Below are 14,594 nucleotides of genomic sequence, written 5' to 3' on the forward strand. Positions count from 1 at the left end.
ATGTACAGTACCACAGTACCCAACCGGCACATGTCACAGATTCATTGTTCCTTTTTTTTTAACACTAAAATTCATAGTTTGTGATTATATTTTTAACCCGCATTTAACAAATTGTGTGTTACGTTTTCCCTCTCAAGAACAAGTTTTAATAATTTCAATTACATGTCCCACTTCTACAGAATAGAGGCTTAAGTAAATTCCTCTTTTCTGTGTTTTGTGGCATGCGCCTATTTTCCACTGGGCCCCTCAATTGTATACCATCACCTTTCTCGCCCCCTACCATTCTGATGGTGAACTTTCTAATAATAATGCCATTGGCTTTACGTCCACGGTGAACTTTCTAATAATAATGTTATTGGCTTTAAGTCCCACTATCTACTTTTACGGTTATCGGAGACGCCGAGGTGCCGAAATTTAGTTCTGCAGGAGTTCTTTTACCTGTCAGTAAATCTACCGACCAGAGGCTGGCGTATTTGAGCACCTTCAAATACCACCGAACTGAGCCAGGATCGAACCTGCCAAGTTGGGGTCAGAAGTGCCAACGCTTCAACCGTCTGAGCCACTCAGCCCGACGTGAAATTTGTTTTCACCAACGGGACTCGAACCGGCTAACCACGGTGTCAGACCGTAACGACGTGACGCCTATACGAGAATGGCCACCAGGCTAGATAACGGTACGGTTAAAATGTATAAGACATAAAAGATCCGAAGTTGCATAGCTTAAGTCTTAATTCTGCTAAGAGTCTAAATAGTATTTTTACTCCAATTTCCGTGATATTTGATTCATCCCTGATGTGATATTCTTCACCATTCAATTCCGACTACAATGTGAGCCGAACAAATGGGAAAGACAAAATGTGAGAAGTCCTACAGCCAAAGCTGTCACACTAAATAATAGGTTGTCAATAAATACGGTTCCACTTCATATCATCTTCTCTGTCGAATAACGCGATTCCACAATAAATGGAAACAACAGGTCACGTCAATATCTCAAGGAAGGAAGGAAGGATGGAAGGAAGGAAATAATAATAATAATAATAATAATAATAATAATAATAATAATAATAATAATAATTGTACCACTACGACGCAAGTTCAAATCTTGCGCCAACTGAAACTCCTCTACAGGAGAAACTGAACTTTAAAAACAGAATCAACTCAACTGTTTATCAGAAGATGTCTCTGGGTGTTTTGATTTGCTTTCGTTGATCAAGAAGTGTGGACATTCTCTAACAGATGTCTCTACTAAAAACTATGATTATGCACTCTGGTGCATTTCTTGGAGAAATTTTGTATTCATAAGTTTTGTCTTTACTAAATTTTGTTCTTTCATTTGGGGGTTGGCAATATTAAGCTTTCTTTCCGCCTGTTTTGAATTTAACCAATCCTAAATTTCTGTAATTTCCCACCAATTAAGTGTGTCTTCATCGATTTGTGTGTAACTTTCGCTCTTAACCAATAAACGTTTGTAGGCGGGTCTTAATCATTCATGAAAGGTCTCGAATTTTCCGCGAGGGTATAAAAACTGCTGATTTTCTTGTCTCCGGGCCACTTCAAAAACATCTTGCTTAGTGTATAGAAGCATAGCAGGGGGCGGGTAGCGCCTCTTCCTTCGCGCAGCAGCTCTTCAACAAGGTAATGGCCGATTAACATCTTTCTTTCCTCTTTGCTAGCTCAGCAGTTTAACTCGCGGGGAAGGTTCGAAACCTTTAATATGTAACCTATCTCTTTAAAATGTAAATTCATTTTCTGTCTATGTAAAAACTACAAATTTCTTCAACTGTAAATCGGGGATAGAGAGTGCTTTACCCTCTCGAGCTCCCCTTCATTTTGAAGTTGAGGTGACTACATTTTCATAACCGTTTCTTCTCTTCCTTAATGTGTTGAAGTTTTCTCATACGAGTCACCTCCCTAGGTTGGGATTAGCCCCTGTGTAATCGGCCGAGCGCCACTTGGGTCTTAAAATGTGTATTTAGGAGTGCAAATTCACGCCTCCATCCCTTTTGCGTTTTGGGCCATTTAAATTAACCTAGTATTTGGCCGCTAAGGCCCAGTTGATTGGGTACGAGATACCCCTGTTTCTGTATAAGTTATGCCTTGATGGCAGTTTGTGTAATAGTCTGTTATTGCCTTTTTGGCTCGAAAGATCGAGAGCGGGTCGGCTCTTTATGGTGTTGTGGTAAAAGTGCCTTAGAGAGGCTTGAGGTGTGAAGTTGGGAGCAAGTGCTCCATGTAATGAGGGATTTTCTGCCCTTTGGTAATTTGTTGTTGTGAGCTGAGAGCTCAGACTTTGGGGCTCGTAGCCCAGAATTTGTAAAGTTGCATTGTACCTGATTTTTCTTTATTTCACTTAGTGAAAATTGTTAAATGTTGTTATCTGTTGAAAATATAACCTTTATTTAAATTTTAAAATTCATCTTTCGGACTTGTAGTTAGACCCATTCCAGCCCGCACCTTCTTTCACTTCTGCCTTCCACGGATACCTCCGTAACAATAATAATAATAATAATAATAATAATAATAATAATCTAAAATTCCAAGCCAACTCCATTCAAGCCAAATTGAAACATTAGTGCACAGTGGTCAAAACGGAGTGCCTTTATGGAGCAGAAATACTGACAAAGGTCCGACCGTGAAAAAAGAGAAAAGTTCCCTCGAAAAAGTTTGGGTCCAAAGAAGTCCCAAATGACCTAGGTCCTACATACTTTTCGGTGAAATGACTAACCTCAATTACGTTACACATGTATCTATACTTTTCGCCTGCACTGAATCCTCTATTCTAATACATAATCAAAGGTGTGTAATGCAATTGCAATTAATTAATTAATTAATTAATTAATGAATTCCAGCAGAACAAACGTGGCCTGGGTCACCTTAGTTTGGTAACGTATCCGACATGAAATCGAATGGTTGTCGGTTCGGGTTCCACTGGTGACCGGTTGGCCACTTTTGACTACGTGTAAAGGCCGGTCCATACGCAACGCCATGACTTGTCTGTGGCTGGTGCAGATATTTATGTTCTTCGCCTCAAACCTCAAACTCCTACTCCAATCTCTGCGTAGTTCTCAGTTTTCCGGTCCACACGACGACTTTTCTGCATCTAATTTGCGCAGACATTTGCACAGACAAGTCGTTGCATGTGGACCGGCCTTTACACGTAGTCAGTAAGACCTGATAAGCAGGAAATGCATTTTCAGTACAATTAGTATTTATTTAGCGTATAAGTTACACATACAGGATGAAGCCAAATTCGCGCACTCGGGCGTCGCGGCGCGACTCCTCACATGCCAGCAATAAAAAAATGTCTCTCACAAAAGTTCGTCCTGCGAGTATATCCGGGAGAAAAAGGACGTTGAAGAGTGGCAATCTGACAACACTGTAACCACATGTAGGGTAACTACCTCTGTCAGCACACAATAGTCGCGCTGTACAGTTGGTGCAGTGGATAGAGTTCTGGGTTAGCATGCAGGAGGTCGAGGGGGTCGAGTCTGGCTTGAGGCGTATGTTTTTTATTTCGTAAATGTAGTCCAGGTGGTATGGCATCTGGCATCTTAATCGTCAACAGCGATTGCAGCGCGTCCTCCAGAAACCATTTGCACTTACATACTACGATCCTAGAAATGGACCAACATTCGTTTTCATTGGTCAGCTTTGAAAGACGCCCTTTCCACGTCGTGGGCGTGAATTTGTTCGCACCCCTTATCTACTAGATGCGTTACAACGTGTTCAGCTTTACTAAATTTTGTAAATGTAGGATACATGTGACCTATGAAACGTTGTCTTATTGTATTACAGTATGTAGTGTCCGATGGAAATTAGCAAATAAAAAAGTGCGCCTCAACCCAGGATCGAACCCTTGAGCTCCTGCATGCTAACCCGAAACTTTACCCACTGCACCAACTGTACAGCACGGCTAGTATGTGCTGACAGAGGTAGTTACCCTACATGTGGTTACAGTGTTGCCAGATTGCCACTCTTCAACGTTCTTTTTCTGCCGGATATACTCGCAGGACGAACGTTTGTGAGATATGTTTTTTTTATTGCTGGCATGTGAGGAGTCGCGCTGCGACGCCCGAGTGCGCGAATTTCGCTTCACCCTGTATATCTAAAAGTGTGTACATAAACAAGAACCATGAAACTTGGGGCATCATATCAAAGTTGAATGTCCAGATCCTTGATCCACTGTTGAACTTCAGATGTTGGTTCCAGAATGTCACTCCAGCTCAGCGTTGCCAACCGTACGATCTGGATCGCACATGTACGGTAATTCGATTCGGTGTACTATCGCACGATCCCACCAGCGGATCATAGGACGTATCGTGAATGCTGTTTTGTTTTCTCTTTAAAATGGGTAGATTTTTGTTCCTTCTTTTATTCGTGCAAGTTATGCTCTATCATATATGACAAGTTGGGAGAGGCTTTTCGAATAATGAGATTCCCAAAGGAATTTACCAAAAATTGGGTTCTTTGCTTTCTGAGTTACTTCACGGTCTCACGCCTGTACTGTAATCAATGGGTCATAGCATTCACCTTCAACAGATTGACGATGACTGGAGGAAATTACTTTTTGCCAACATCAATCAATGATGATATTAAAGCCTCCTCTGAAGTACATTAATTTTGGACTAAGTTACAGGAGGTGAAAAGCACGTTCGGTGAATGTGAGTTTCTCGCACTTACAGAATTTGCACTCTGTTTTGTCACGCCTTCACTCGAATGCTGACTGAAAGTATATTCAGCAAAATTAGGAACTGGCTAATTTCTTCTACGGTGAATGGATGTTTGCTGGCCAGTCGGTGTGTTCGAGTCAGTGGTACGTGTAAAGATTTCAAACCGTCGGAGAACATGCTCAGAAGGATGACTAAAGCACAGATGTTATAATCAACCAGCAAGCTAAAGTACTGGTACTTCAGAACCTTCTGATGTGGATGTGCCTAGAGGTTCCATAGAAGAAGATGATCACGATGACGATGATAACGATTTCCAGCTATGAGGTAAGGCAGTTCGGTGACATTAAATCTCATGTTGACTATTTCTTGACAAATTACTCAATTCTTGAGTAGGCCTAATCAAAATAAAATTTATTTTCGTATCCTTGATACTGTATACTATTGTATCTTACATATTAGCACAATGACTTATGCCGCAGTGGGACGCCTATCTATTGTATTATAGGTGATCCGCGGAACGAACAGTGTTACGTGCGGCCCGAACAAGAGGTACTCGACTTTTCGGAAATCTCATATTAACTAAGAATCGAACCCGTCAGCCTCCTGAGAAGCAAGCTGTTGCGTAAGTGAGCTATTGCGTCTGTAAAGAGAGTTATACCGAATATTTTAATGGTTATTTGAAGTCGCACGATCCTCTCTCGAAAAATACGATATTTACGGGGTTCGATTCTGACCATCTTAGAGGTTGGCAACGCTGCTCCAACTACAGTACAATGTGGTCGTGTAAACTAAATATTCACAAGTGAGTCTAATTTTCCACGTTGCATGCCTTAACCTCTCATATTCTGCGAGCAGTCAGAAAACTACCGTTTCTATCTTCCACGATTACTGTTTGTTGAGATCAGCTGGTAATTCTCTTTTCCATAAAGCTAACAGAAGTGCCTTGACGCACATGACAATGTGCAAACATCAATCAAATCATCGGAGTTTAGACGTTATCTTGTGTGCTCATGTTGTCTAGTTGACTTGTTTGTCTTGTTAGGATTGTTTGTGTGTTTAACGCACAGATGATAAAGCCGCCACGCTAGCATGTCCTCACACGTCACATTATACAGCCTAGCGAGTTAACAACGTTGAGGTCAAGTCCGTCCATTTGCTGGAACTTTGATCGTTAATGTGTTGAGGCTGTGAACGTCTCTCCACAGCACACATTCTCCTCCAACTTGCGGTTAACGAGTGCTCTTGAAGACATAACATACAAACACCTCTCCCCATTGTAACTTCGATATTCTGATGTAGTCCATTTACTTGCATAAGTCTGTGCAAACACTCGTGAGTGCAACCATTTATTTTTAAATCGAACATTTGAGAAAGGGTATTAAATCCATTCTCTCGCTTTCATACGCCTGTCTTACATTTGAAGGGCAGCGGGGGGGAAAATTCACACTACATCACGAAATCAATGAAATTACATTTTAAATAAGTGATGCCATTTATGTGGTGATAGCGATGATGTAATGTTTTCATGGGGAGAACAATTAGGCAGGCAAAAATTCCCCCCACAATTCTTCTCCTGGTGCCTCTCCTCAAGGAAAGTTGGCGACAATCATGGAGTAGTTTTTTCTGTTCCGTTTCCCGTGACAGAGTTGTATCGTGGATGTCGAACTACTGCCGGAGGTTCAACGCCCAGAGCAATCTTCTACGCCCACATCCGTGCTTCTCTTCACTCTCGAGTTCTATCATCGGTTGCATTAGGCTGTATTTTTCATTTCAAAGTCCAACTCCATGGCTAAATGGTTGGCGTTCTGGCCTCTGATTCAGAGGATCCCGGGTTCGATTCCCGGGCAAGTCAGAGGTTTTAACCTTAATTGGTTAATTCTCCTGACTTGGGGGCTGGGTGTGTGTACCGTCTTGAAACTATCTCCTGATTTCCCTAATAGGCCTCTTCAGAGATGCTAGGACATCTGTGACAGCTGATGGTGAACCTGCTGAGTTGTCAACCAGCCTTCGGGCTGAGGATTTAAAATACATATTCAAAAAGTCCAGACGGATGTGCAAGGCATTTAAAACGTAGCTGAGATGATATCCATAGCAATCTCCAGAGTTAGTAACAGCATGTTTCCAGTCATTCGACCGGGTCAGGAATGGGATCAAATGAATGAAACCCCCCAATCTAGCGGCGAGGAAAGGAAAAGCTAGTCTCACTCCTCTGGGGCAATTATTAATGACTGACAGACGAAATGAAATACTGGAGAGTGTTGCTGGAATGAAAGATGACAGGGAAAACCAGAGTACCCGGAGAAAAACATGTCCTGCCCCCGCTTGGTCCAGCATAAATATCACATGGAGTGACCGGAATTTGAACTACAGGACCCAGCGGTGAGAAGCCGGCACGCTGCTACCTGAGCCACGGAGGCATCTGTGTGCCGTCTTTATCATTAGGAATCATCTAGGTCCCCATCCTCGCAGACATGCAGGTCGCATATAGGCCGGCTATTAGAAAAAGACCTGCACCAGATCTCTCCGGAGGCCATACGCCATTATTATTTATTATTTCGAAAAATGTAACCGACATTCTGAGAGGGCGGACTCCACATGATTTCTCGGTACGACCGAGTACCTGTGATGTGGTCTACCCATCAAATTTCAACATTCTGCGGCACATCCACACTTCAAAGAGCTGCGGCAGTTCACTCGGTGTCCATTCTTCTACACTACATAGCAGCACCGGTAATACAAAATTCTTTACGACAGGCCAAAGTATTTCGAATCGGAAGTCACGGTTCAGAAACATACATCTTGCAATGCCAATTGTGCTCTTTTGAGTTTTACATCCGGACCTCACTCCTTACATTTCAACTTAAATCAGAAGAAAAAAGGAAGAGACCCAACACTGCGAATAAACGGAACGGCCACGAAGTGCGTGAAAATGAAAGATTTCCTAGGCCTCGTCAACGTAACACAGTCGGGGTCGGAAGAGAACAAAAGCTGATCGTGGAGAGGTCGGATTGGAAAGATGTATGTGAGGAGTCGGGCACAAGTAGATGCCAGATTAGACTAGGAATCCTACAGTCGTCAAACAACGGTCTGACGTCCGAGAACCCTGTGGAGGGTGGTGGTGGTGGTGGTGATTTTTGTTTTAAGAGGTAAGCCTCCTCTCTGATTAAATTAAGTAAAATAACCATCTATTATTCAGCGGAGAAATTAAAAATAGGCCAGAAATGTTAAGTTCTCTGAGTAACAGAACTTGAAATGTATATGCTCTTGATTGATCCACTCTCACATGAGGCGAATGGCGAGATTAGCAGACCGAGATTCCGTCTTACGCACAGGGAATTCGGCACCACAAGAATACGCTGGGAGAAGAGGGGATATCCCCTTTAGTCACATTTTACGGCAAATAGGGGATGGGTATTCTATCGCTCCTACCTAGAGATGTGTGTGTGAAGCCATTTGTTGAATCTGCATAGTATTACAGCGTGAATCGACCATCGTCCAAAATCGATATAGGTCCGCAGAAAACCATCCTCTTCTTAAAAGACTAACTGAAAAAATGAGGGTCTATATTGTTTCACGAAATAGTGATGAGAGTCCAATGTTGGAAGAGAGAGTATTTCCTAGACGGATTCAAACACAACTGCAGACAACTCGCGGACTACCTCATCTAATGTCTCCTCGAATGCGAGCCAGGAAAGATAGGCAGCGAAAAATTCCCCATTATCCAAGGAGAACTTCAAAGATCTTCAGAATTTGAAGAAAAGCATAACCAATGTCCCCAATAATATTCCCAGCTGTAAAATATAGAGAATTACAATAATAATAATAATAATAATAATATTTACGTCCTATTAACTAATTTTACAGTTTCAGAGACGCCGAGATGCCGGAAGTTCGCCCCGCAGGAGTTCCTTTACGTGCCAGTAAATCTTTATTATTGTATTATACTAGCTAGTGTCACAAGAGAGAGCGAAAAGGTAAAGAAAAAAGTTTGGGTGACGACAAAAATGAAAACGAAAGAAATCCAGATCTCAAAAAATCTTATAACGACAGGGTCGAAAAAAGAACAAGAAAATACAACAGAAGATCGGACAAAAAGGTTGGAAGTTAGGAATCTGGCACAAGTAAGAAGAACCGAAGGTAGAGTCAGTTGCAGCCATGTGGTCGTCACTCACGTTCCAAGTTGTAAACGAAGGCAAGGAAAGAGTTTTAAGCAGTCTATATAAATAATACTGTACAGAATATCTACTAGATTGGAATGAAATAAGAAGTATAGTAAAAACATGGGGACTTGAGGAAGAACAGGAACCTACATGAGGTAAATGATCGGGGGAATAGAAAATTGCACAATCCCTACGAATGAAAAATGCCGGGCAAGAAAAAAGATTCCGCGAGGTCGTAGGTGACCCATTCACGAAGGAAGAGAAGAAGAAGAATACTGTATAAAAAGACAGAGATATGGTCCAATCCCCTAAATTATTAAGATAGGCAAAGAAAGGGCGGGGCAGAAAAGTGGGAAAATTGGAAATATCAAGAAAACTAATACCACAGGGGCCGGGAAAAAGAGCTGCGACGGTGATACAAGATTATATGAAAGAGAGGAACGTAGCATAAGTAAATAGACGCAACATCTCAGTTTGGGCTCCTTGATTGACATGCACAGCGTAAAGATGAGGAAATAAATTGTTTCATATAGGTTAGTGATACTGCAGTCACTAGCAGCGTGCCCTTACCCGTGAATGTGTGTTAATTCTGATAACCTTTGTTAAAAAGATTGTCTGATCAGGTGTAACCTTGTGTGAGTGCGAGCTTTTGGTATTAACTAGATCAGAAGTAAAAAAAACACGTGCATTTCTTAACCACCCCAGTTGATTACGAGCCAAAGTGTACACCGTTTCAACACTCAAACAGAAGTCCCAAATGGCTGAGTTGAGAATCGAAACTGGAAAATCAAAGCGGAAAACTAATGTATTCACGCACAAACAATAAATAAATAGCACTGGCTGCCGAAGTAAAACAAAGTCAGTAAGCATAGAAAGTTCTCGATGCCGCAAGGACTATCCATCCAACTACATTGTCACCTACCGTATGCATAAAAAATCTTTCTCTGTGATTTTACCGAGGACCGAGGGGCTCTGAACTTTGGAGTGTGGGTTGGCGACCACGGGGCCCTTAGATGAGTCCTGGCATTACTTACATTTACTTGCGCCAGCCTCCTCACTTTCATCTATCTTATTCGACCACCCTTGGTCAACTCTTGTTCTTTTCCGACCCCGACGTTATTAGAGCACTCGACGCCTAGGGAGTCCATTTTCATACCCTTCGTGGCCCTTGTCTTTCTTTGGCCGATACCTCCATTTTCAAAGTGTTGGATCACTTCCATTTTTTCTCTCTGATTAATATTATACTGAGGGTGGTTACCTAGTTGCACTTCCTCTTAAAACAATAATCACCACCACCACCATCACCTGCGAGTTTACCGACGACATTCTACAGCCTAATAGCAAGTTTTATTTCAAATAATGCAACCGTCGCCAGTAGAATGAAATTCAGCATAACTCCTTTAGGATAATAATAATAATAATAATAATAATAATAATAATAATAATAATAATAATAATAATAATAATAATAATGTTACTGGCTTTACGTCCCACTAACTACTCTTTTACGGTTTTTGGAGACGCCGAGGTACCGGAATTTAGTCCCGCAGTTCTTTTACGTGTCAGTAAATCTACCGACACGAAGCCGACGTATTTGAGCACCTTCAAATACCACCGGACTGAGCCAGCATCGAACCTGCCAAGTTGGGGTCAGAAGGCCAGCGCCACAACCGTCTGAGAAAATCAGCCCGGCCCATTAGGAAAGACGATCTGCATTATTTTTACTGACAACGACCCGAGCTTTTGATTGCAGTACAATAATCGAGGTACTGCGAGAGCAGCCTAAGGAAGGGGGTAATTCAGATTACTGTTCAGTTATATCAAGAAACCCCTTTTGATACTACGGTTGGAAATGACTTGGCAGAAGATAATGGAGGAAATGAGATGTGAGGGGATAGAGATGGGCTATGGTTTGACAGGCCTTCTCCATAAATATTCCTACTTGTCCACCACCATTTACTAAATGGTCTTTAATGAGGCGAGCTGGGCGTTTTCAAAAACAGTGAAGCGCGCGCCCCACAAATTGGACAGGATGTCTCATTTCAGACGCGCCCATCATTCGAACAAGGTGGTGGCGTGCTCCTCCGGAAGTACCGCTTACAGTTCCACACTGCAACATTTTGATATTCTTCATCAGAGGACTTGCTTCGGTCAACACATATTAAAAAGGTACTACAACAAAGCTCTCATAGCCCAAGGTCGTTAGCAGTGATAAAATTAGGATTCCCTTAAACTTATCCAACACTACAGTAAATTATACGACCTCTCAATATAAAAATATTTAAATAATACTACATATGAAATACAACAACAACAAAAGCGTTTTAAATATATAGACAATATGGGCCTCGTAAACCTAATAACGTCGGGGTCGGAAAAAACAAGAGTTGACCAAGGAAGGTCGGATAGGATAAATGAAAGTGAGGAGTCTAGCACAAGTAAACAGAAGCAATTTAAGAGCCCCGGGGCTCCTTTTAGTCGTCTATTATGACAGGAAGGGGATACCGTGGGTGTTATTCTACCGCTCCCACCCACAGCGGCAGAGATCAAACCCGACTGAGCCAGTCGGATTTCTCTAGGACGGAAAAAGTTAACTCGACACACTACGGCGCACGATGTCGCAATGCATACTAGTGTCATGTTATTTATTTCTTCTTTTTCTTGTAGCGCTTTCTCCATTACCGGAGGCTGTCGACCGCGACCTCTTATGTCCGTTAATTTTACCCTGTCTGATCAATTTTAGTAGGTTGTACTTATCATTCCTCATAATATGCCCAAGGTCTCTTTTCTTGACTGCACACATCAACATTCGTTCCCTCTTCGTGCACCGAGTACGACAGCATTGGAGGCGTGGTCAGTCGACGAGATCCGTAAACATCCTTCGGAAAACCCACATCTCGAAGGCATTTATTCTCCTAATGGTGTTCCATTTCAGAGTCCATGTTTCAGCATCTGACGAAGTTGTGACATGTCTCCAAGCTGAAACTTCTGTTACACAGTGCATTCCTCAATGTCAGAAAGCTAGCACGAGACGTCCGCGGTTCTCTAAATCCTCAGTAATCCAGCTGCCAAGGTACTTCAACGTCCGGATTTGTTCAACTTGATCCCCCATGAATGTTAATAACAATGAGCATGTTACGAGTTCTAGTCATGACCATCACCTTTGTCTTGTCGGCGTCAAGTCTGAGTTCATGTTCATTCTCTTCTGCCTAACAGACGCAGAATAATACCTGCAGCACTGCCCGCTAAATGACAGTGTCATTTTCGCACCTCAGATTGTTGATCAACCTGCCGTTAACTTTTACTCCATCTTCCGCTTCTTGAAGAGCAGCTCGGAAAATCCTGCTTAGAGTACAGAAGTAAACAGCTGGGGAGATAATACGCATTCTTGCCCTACTCCCTGTTTAATCCTCGGAGTTACCAATTGTCAAGGAAGCTTCTTGATGTTCATACAGCTCTTTGACGAATGTAAGAGCTTCGCTATCTATTTCTATTGTATTCAGAGTTCGCAGGAGTTGGGAATGATTGATACAATCGAAATGCTCGGTCTTAATCAATGAAGCAGACTGGTCTCTACAATTTAACTGATTAAAATTAAAACTCAGCAGTAAATCCCCAATAGAGTTCTACAAGATGGCAGAATAAAACACAATGTCGAAACTGACTCGCAAGCAACCTAAATGGCGTCAAATAAAAACATGTGCACGGCGATTGCTCAGATCATACGATGTTTTTCATTTAGGGCATTAAGGACCACGTCAAGTAATCGGTAACACATTTCTGGAAGTTTCTTTCGCAACCCAAAATCACCGCATTCTCTTCTTTCCTCCGTCCATCTGCTGCTCTGCCTTTTTATATGGAAGCCCTTGAAGGTGTTAATCTGCAATCTGTACCATGTTCTATCTGACATGTCTTCCCACTTTATTTCAATCCTGTGGAAGTACTTTCTGACCTGTTATTATTATTATTATTATTATTATTATTATTATTATTATTATTATTACAGTACATTCCTTGCTCTTTGCTTCCCTGTTACCAAATGCACCCAATACCTCTCGAAGAGTGAAAGACAACCCAATCAAACGTCGCTGCAAATCGGTAAAGGAAGACTAAGCTTATTAAAATTAAAAAAACCCAACCATAACCATCAATTACCGGAATTCACCTACCGTTTACTCCCGAATCCTCTTAAGAGTGAGGATTGGGCACCGAGAAGACGTCCAAGCACCTTCTTAGATCATCGTCACTACCATCGCTAAGCAGTCTGTACCAAGAACGTATAGGAAAAACGGGATGTTTAAGGTACGTGAGTGACATTCATTCGTAGGTGAAGAAGGGAATCCTACCGTCCTAAGAGAATTCAACGTGCCTGCAAAATTTGAGTTTAAGTGTACCACGTGGGTTCTGAGAGTAGTTTTCACGATTTTTCATAGTCAAATTAACGTGTCTACAACCAAACTCGAGATATTTGCCGTGATTTGTTTGGTGTATGTTACATTTCCTTGGTACCCAACGTATCAGCTTGAAGACACGGCAAAGTGTGGTAAGGAAATGGCAGATTCGTCTATAGTGTGAGAGGAATAAAACAGCTCATAATCTAAAGTATCAATTAACTCAAAAGAAGAATTTTGCATATACACAGGCATACATAGAATTCGCTTAGGACGGCAGAGTATAGAATAAACATTTCAGTTTTGAACTCTCAGAAGTGTGTAAACCGAATTAATATTCTTCCAACTGGAGGACAAAACAAGACTTCCTAGTATTATTCTCATGTATTCCGTAAGGACACACAAACTTGGACGAAAATACCTAATCACTCCATTTATCCTCTTAAACAACACCCATTTACCGCAAAGTTCATTTTTAAAAAATTAAGATAATTCTATGCAAAGGGTTGGCGTAGACAATATCTGTCGCTGACTTAAAATACTTTCCAGCTTTACATTGAAGGAGAAGAAATGAAACAGAAAAATAAGGCAGGGTAAAAAGCGGGCATGCGGAAGAATGGGAAGTGGCGCTACGTTATGTAAATGTTTTCCAGGCAGGCAAGCAAGCACACAAGCAGTCAGCTGAGTAACTCACCAAGGAAACTCAATCAATACGGCCTGCCTACAACGACCTTCCGTCGACTTGCACAATCAATTCCACAGCGAGCTGCAGCTTCTCCATAAAGTTTCAGAAAAGTGCAAACCACACATAAAGTGGATGATCTGCATCTCATACGAAAATGTGCGTAAACCTAAATTTAAAAATAAAAAGTGTCTGAAGATTACGTCAGTAGTGCCATTCGAATGATTTAACAATCGGTTCTCTCTATTAACCACCATAACCTTTTTAATTTCAATATAAAATAACTTATTAATAAGATAACAATCTGGCACATATAATGCAGTCTAAAGATCACCACGAAGCTAGGTGATGCTGGGAATATTCTGTCCTCCTCATCTTCTTGGCGCGAGTGTCAACAGCCATTTGGGACCCAAAATGAAGCAGTTTAAACGTTACTGGCCAAAAAAATCATTCCATTATTTGTTTGCTTGACAGAACATAGCGATGAAATAATAATAATAATAATAATAATAATAATAATAATAATAATAATAATATTATTTGCTTTTAGTTGGATTGCCTTCCACTTCTGCAATGTTCATTACAATAGCAAAAGCGAATTTCCTACTGAACTGTCATGCTTCCTTTCGGTAAAAAAAAATAAGTTTGTGTGCCAAATGAGACCACTGTGAGCTGGGGCATACATTGGAAT

The sequence above is a fragment of the Anabrus simplex genome, chromosome 12, assembly GCF_040414725.1.
Source record: "Anabrus simplex isolate iqAnaSimp1 chromosome 12, ASM4041472v1, whole genome shotgun sequence".
NCBI lineage: Eukaryota > Metazoa > Arthropoda > Insecta > Orthoptera > Tettigoniidae > Anabrus > Anabrus simplex.